The 6863-nt window shown below is 37.5% G+C and overlaps 1 protein-coding gene across 2 annotated transcripts in view; it reads right to left on the bottom strand.

The window, feature by feature from the left end:
* The window catches only part of OFCC1 (orofacial cleft 1 candidate 1), a 207467-nt gene that overhangs the window by 121608 nt on the left and 78996 nt on the right, over window positions 1-6863 (bottom strand). Inside the window, exons 4-5 of one of the 2 annotated variants that reach the window (XR_005199879.1) lie at window positions 3932-4008; window positions 926-1046 (exon numbers count right to left, since the gene is read on the bottom strand). The exons of the other annotated variant lie outside the window; for it this stretch is intronic. The gene's annotated coding sequence lies outside the window, so the exon portion shown is untranslated. The remainder of the gene's footprint in view (window positions 1-925; window positions 1047-3931; window positions 4009-6863) is intronic. 2 annotated transcript variants of the gene reach the window in all.

Below are 6863 nucleotides of genomic sequence, written 5' to 3'. Positions count from 1 at the left end.
ACAAATCATACTTAAAAACTAATCGGAATAACAATTATTTTTGGTTTAATTAGAAAATCTTAATTAACAATAAAGACTTAACCTTAATATTTTGGCTTCCAAAAATATTTTAAAAATTAACACCATATGAATAAATAAGACAATCTTTTTAAACCTCAAGGCAGGATTACTGATGCAGGCAGAGTGAGTTATTAAACACATTCTAAATTAAACGCCTCTATGAATTTTATACTGAAATATATTGTGATAGTTTTGCATGCTAAATGTGACATTTTGTATTTCAGATTCATCTTCTGCAGTAATTTTGAAAATGTCATACAAACAAAGATTTTGTCATTTACCAATGGAATTACTATGCATGGCCGCTCAGCCATCTCTTTGCTGGTTCTTGTGGTTGTTTCAAGTCAGCAAGCCATAAAAAATCTTTATCTCTCTGAAACACAGCAATTTGGAAGATAATCGAATGGTGACTAGGGGGCAGAAATGCCAGTCTGAGGAATTATACCACAATCTCTCTTGCATTTACAACCTTCCTCAAAGCGAGTGTCAGCCAAGTAGGGAAAGGAGATAGAAGATTCATCAAATCTCAAGCCTTGTCTCATTTGCATGGTGGCAGGCCTGCCTCATTGTCTCGCAGGACGGAGCCTGGCCTTGCTGACAACCTGTCTTGGGGAATTTTAGTGGCTTTGCTGAGAGTTTTTAGCCATTCTATTTCAGCACAGAATTCTCACCCAAAAAAAAAAATTATATATGTATATATATATATATATATATATATATATATATATATATAAAGACCTGCTGAAACTCTGTTTCTCTAAAGAGTCCTACAGGAGGAAAAGCACAGCAGGCAGCTGGATCAATACAATTGATCTCATCATTTAACATTTTGCATCAGAGAAAAAGTCAGTGGCAAGAGCCTCACCTTCCAGCGGGGTCCTGCTGCTCTCTTTGAGTCATTAGTTACTTCTGTGAGGGTACCAAGCTGGGCTGCACTATCCTTTTTACAAATATTTAGGTCTGCAATGAATGGTTGACTTGGAGTTCTGCTGCAGTTAAAAGAAAGAAGGAAGATAAAAGAAAGAGAAATTGACAATGGAGTATAACAAAAAGGTTTGCCTTTAAACTCACAACACAGTTTGAGGTTTTCCTTAAATATTTTGTCAGATTAACTAGAAATTAGGTAAGCACCACATTACAGGCGCTGAAGTTGATTCAAGTCAAGGAGGTGAGTGGCTTTTGAGATGTGGCTTTGTAAGAGGTGAGTGGAGATGTGGCCCTATAAAACATAAGACTCACTGCATCGGCCACTGATCTCCCGAGATGTTGCTTGTTTCAGAAATCATCAGAAGATCAAATAATTGATAAGACTTTTTGCAACTTCATTTCCTATCCTCTACCCCTTCAATACACTGTTAGGAAAACTGAGAAAAAAAATCCATTAAATAGATGATGAGCTGATATGACATAAAGTTTTTCTTTTTTTAATGCAGTGGTTAGAGATCAAGATCTATTTCAACCCTAGAAATTCTCGCTAGGCTTTTCCTTCCTATTAACATTTACTGACTGTCTCCAATGTTCTTCTTTATCGTTAACTCCTTTTGCTGTTGTTCTTTGCAGCTTTTCCAATCCTGAGAGCAGCGTTCTTCTGCCTTCCCAAATTCATTTGAATTAAGAAGGATCCACATCTCAGGTCTCCTGACTTAAGTTTAATTCCATCAGCAGGGCTTTCTGTGACAATGACTGTACCCTTGGCAGAGGAATAGCCTTTTTGGGCCTCACTGCTGATTTAGTTGCCTGTAATACAAATGATTTCCTTTAATTTGGTTAGAGCTACACTGACACAAGGGTTCATTAGGACACCATTTGCTGGCAATTCAATTTCAAATTAAATACACTTTGTTGTAAATTTTATTACTTTTAAACTACTGTATCTATTGTCTTTAATGGCCCTATTATACAGTTATGAAGGTAAACAGATTTCATTAGTAGATCTCAAACATTATATGTTAACCACAGTGAGGTGGTTTCCTCAGTTTCTTTCTTTGTTTCCTTAGCAAGAATTGTAAAGCACTTGGAAATGTCCTAAACACTTCACCTAAATAATTAGACACTAAATTCATGATTATAATCCTAAAGATAAAAAAAGAAAACACAGTCTCTGGTTAGAATCTCAGTCCTTTGTAATTAAAGATTTTCTAAAATTACCTTCCTTAAAGTGAAAAAGGAGCACAATGCACATTGAAAGGTTAAATCACAGCTGTAACCTGAAACCAGGTACCCAGAGACAAGTCTAGGGATGTTTGACCTCTTGGAGCTGCCATATTCTAGGTCAGGAACCTAGGCATCAGTTCACTTTTGCATTAGGTCCTAAGGTATGTTCTTATTCTTCTTTTCTCCCTTCGAGAGCACATCTTAATTTTATAACTGTATATGTGTTTATGCATTATTTTAAAATGTTTTAATTATATATAAAAACACCACCACCACCACCACCCACCGAAAAAAAAAATCACCCATTAACCTAGATCCCAGAATAACCACTGGGAAAATACTGGCTTCTATTCTTTATAGCTGAGTAGCTAGACACACTTTTAAAAAAAATTTTCCTTTACATAATGAGACTGATGCTATAAATAATACTATCTTTTAACTTGTATTTTTCACTTTGCTTGTTATGGGCATTTGCCATGAGAATTTTCTTTTTTTCTTTTTCTTTTTTTTTTTGGCTAACGTATAGTTTTTAATTATTACCTAGTATTCTAGGTGTCTACCATAATTTATTTAAATGATCCCTTATCGTTGAATATTTAGGTTAGTTCCTATTTTCACTGCTGAAAGTTAGCCTATAAAGAACTCTCTCACATATAAAGTCTTGTAGGTTTTCCTTCTCGTTTTCTTAGTATTAAGTCGTATCATTGGAAATGCTGGGCACAGGAGGCATGATGTTCTCCACTCACTCATCTCTGCCTTGAGCTACCTATTCATTGAAATGTTGCCATCGTGATACATAATCCTGTCTGTACAGCCTATTCTCTCACACACTAAAGGGAGACAGGTCCAACTCCAGGTGATATCTTATTTGCACTGCTGATAGGGTTAGACGTTCAAGAAAATGGCTATGAGTAAGCAGCACTAATATACTCCCAACCTGGCCCCACTGACATTTTGAATCAGATAGTTCTTTGCTGCAGGACTGTTGGGCATGCTGTAGAGTGCTCAACAGGATTCCTGTTCTCTACTGACTACACGCCACTAGCACCTCTCCAGACCAAGTCCTAGCAATCCAAAATGTCTCCAGACATTGCCAAATGTCCCAATACTGGGCACAACACTGATCACTGCTGAGACCCACTGATATACAATACCAACTAGTATTTATTGAATACTGCATGCTCAAGGCACTCTCTCAAATTCATTGCATTTCTTATTTAATCCTTAAAATAATCCAATACGGTATTACTTCTGCTTAACTGATGAGAAACTAATACTGGGGGATGCTGACTACCTTCTTATGACTATCCTAGGGGTAAAGGCTGAGATTCAAAGTGAGACCAACCAACTTGAGCACCGCCCCTGACCCTGCACCTGCTGCCAGGCAGCTTCTATACCTGAATGGAGGAGCGGTGGCTGTCAGATCCAAACCCAGAAAGTTCCCATGCTGAACCATGGATTTTCATAGTTTCTAGGAAATAAATAAGATATGACTCCCAGCTATATTACCATTCTATAATGCTCCATTCCCAAAATCATATAGATGAAGCGGCCTAGATGTATCCCAGGATGAAATGGGGTCATGCTTCCCAAAAACCTAACCCTTTGGATGAAGTGAACTAGGAGGTCTCTATCATCCATAATTGGCCCATACTTAGTAGCAAAACATATGTACAAAATAAATAAAATGCATTAAATCTAACATTAAGAGACATACCTCTCAAATGTTTTACCAGTCTTTAAAAGTGACATCGGAATGTATTGGTTGAGTCCTTCCCCTTCGAATTTCAAATCCTGCATGAAAGAAAATAGACATAAATCACATTGATTCAAAACACACTTGAAACATCTATGTAAAAGTTGGCTTTTCTGATGCCAGGCTATGTGGACCCTCAAAATTAAGCTTCCCAGAGACAAATAAGAACATGGAAATTATACCTTTAAAAATCACCTTATTATATAGTATCTGATTTTTCTTACTTATCTAGCTACTTTTCATCCAAAAAGGCAGAGGAAATAGTAAACAACATAACAAAAGTAGGAGAAATACTTAGATCCCAGCACAGCTTTCTCTGTCTTTTTCTCTGTTTCTGTTTACTCGCTCTTTCTCACATTCACACACACGTCCCACAGTGGTATTTATATCATGTAAACGGACATATGGCTTGATGTGTAAGATGCTAGAGATGTTAATAATAATTTTATTCATATAATTTATTATTCAATCCAGGTTATTTGGAGGAAAGGGGGAGAAATAATTTTTGGGGGAAAGTGGAGAAACAATTATGTATACAGATATTGATCGACTTACGACCTATGCAACTTACGACCATTCAACTTTACGACCACAATCGCTAGCCACGACTGCTCCGCGTCTGGCAGCGCAAACGTTGCCCAGCTGGGCGTATGACAGTGCGGACCAGCTTCCGGCAGCACTACCATCTCCGTGTGCACCATTTCAACTGTTATCCCAGACTCAGTACAGCAATTTGTTTTTTGTGTCTTGGATATTTTTCATCAAACCCCTCCCAATAAACTTCTTATACATTTCGAAGCAATGGACCCAAACATCGAACGATTTGCAAGGATTGAACGGATGGCGCACAATGTGTTTCGTCCGTATCGTGAAATTTATGAAGAAAAAAGAAAAATACAATTCAGACAAAGCTCACCATGTTTATGAAAAAACCAACTCCGGTAACCCCAACTGCTGCCTCAGATGACGACATCAACGATCCGCAGCCAAGCACCAGCAGCCAATAAAATGTTTTGTACATGTTTATATTTTGATATGTTTTGCAATTGGGAAAATGTTTCCTATGGTATTTTTTACACCTGTATTTTGTATTTTTCCATGCACCTGTATTTTGTAATTTTGTATGTTTTGCAAATATTAAACCAGTTGTACTGGTAATGCAGTGTTTTACTTAAACCTGATGAATGTAAAAATAAGAAACAAAATGGTGTAGAGATGATACAAATGGCATAAAATAAAGAAAATTATGGTATATAACAATAATGAAAGAAAATTATAAAATATGACTTAAAGATTTTTATAACATCATTTCACAGTACTGTACATATAGCCTACTCAACTTACGACCAAATCATATTATGACTGGTCTGTCGGAACCAATCGTGGTCGTAAGTCTAGCACTAGTTGTACTAGGATAACAGGCATAAACTTGGGCTATGCAAACCATAATGTATAAAACTCTATTAATAATACTATTAATAATAATACTGTAGTGTTACATACAAGCAAATATCAACATATTCAATGAAGTACAGAGAGAGATGGGGTAGGAATACAGAGAGAGAGAGAGTGAGCATGCACTCAATATGGAAGCAGCAGTCTTTAATAACGTAATGTGAAAACGACACACCATGACTTCTGCTGTGTGCTTTGGTCACACAGATCAATGCTGGTTCAACATAGGAGGGAGCAATACAAAGGTGTGAATAACAGGAGACCGGGATCACAGGTTCATAGCTGTTATGAAATCCAGACAGGGAAATGTTGAAGGTTCCTTGATGAAGTCTCAAGGCCTGAGAATAATTCTCTCCAGCTCTCGGCTATACCTTCTGTACTCCTTGTTCTGTCATCTGAATCATCTTTTTTTCATGAAAGGTAGCACATCTTTGAAGCTAAGTGGTGTTCTTCACTTTCTTTCTGCCACATGATTTAAAGGTCCAAAGACCTCTTTTCATCTTATTTTCTCTGTGTCCCTTTGAGTCCAAATAGGTGATTTTTCTGCTTGTATAATTCTTTTTAAAACTTTGTGGGTCTTCTATGAATCTTATTGGAGTCTATTATAGTAGACAAAGATCAAATTTACAAATATTTTCAAAAGAAGACAAGTCTTGGGATTCCATCAACAGGATGAATGGCAATGCCCTTAAGAACCCTAGAAATCCTATTGCTTGATTGAGTGGAACTGTGAGGCATGCCCTTCATCTCTGTGGAGTCTCTTGTGTCTCAATGAACAGTATTCTGAGGCACCACCTTTGATATTTGTGAGGTCTTAAAAGATTTGACTGTGATGCTCACAGCTTCATCCATGAACCATATTTTCCTGGCATGTGATCTTTGCTCAGAAGCCATCTCTTCCTTTGAGCATTGTTTGCTATCTTGGGAGGCTGAGAATTCTTATAAACCATAAAGCCATGACTCATTTTGTCTAACAGTCCTTTCTTTAGTTTCTCTCTCTCCTCTCACATTTTGTCATAGCAGCAAGAAGAAACCAGGCAGCACTTGAGATTCTGTGGTCAGGGATCTCTTTAGCTAGATCATCCAGTTTACTAGGCATATTTTCTACTTTTCACGTAACTGCAAACAGCAGTGTTGCTAAACATTCTGACACTCCATAAAAAAGATTTCCCCTCCTCCATTTCCCAATGAGTTTTTTTTTTTTTCACTTTCTGGCAAGCCCTCACCCCATTTCTTGAAGATGGTAAGGTCAGAGAAGACTGACATTTAAAATGAGACCTGAAGGAAAAGAAGCGTTTGGCCTTACAGAGATTAAAGAGCTTGATTGTGCCGGGCGCAGTGGCTCAAGCCTGTAATCCCAGCACTTTGGGAGGCCGAGGCGGGTGGATCACGAGGTCAAGAGATCAAGACCATCTTGGTCAACATGGTGAAACCCCGT

Source organism: Cebus imitator, unplaced genomic scaffold (assembly GCF_001604975.1).
Source record: "Cebus imitator isolate Cc_AM_T3 unplaced genomic scaffold, Cebus_imitator-1.0 Scaffold43, whole genome shotgun sequence".
Classification (NCBI taxonomy): domain Eukaryota; kingdom Metazoa; phylum Chordata; class Mammalia; order Primates; family Cebidae; genus Cebus; species Cebus imitator.
This window is presented reverse-complemented; position numbering and strand designations above follow the sequence as displayed.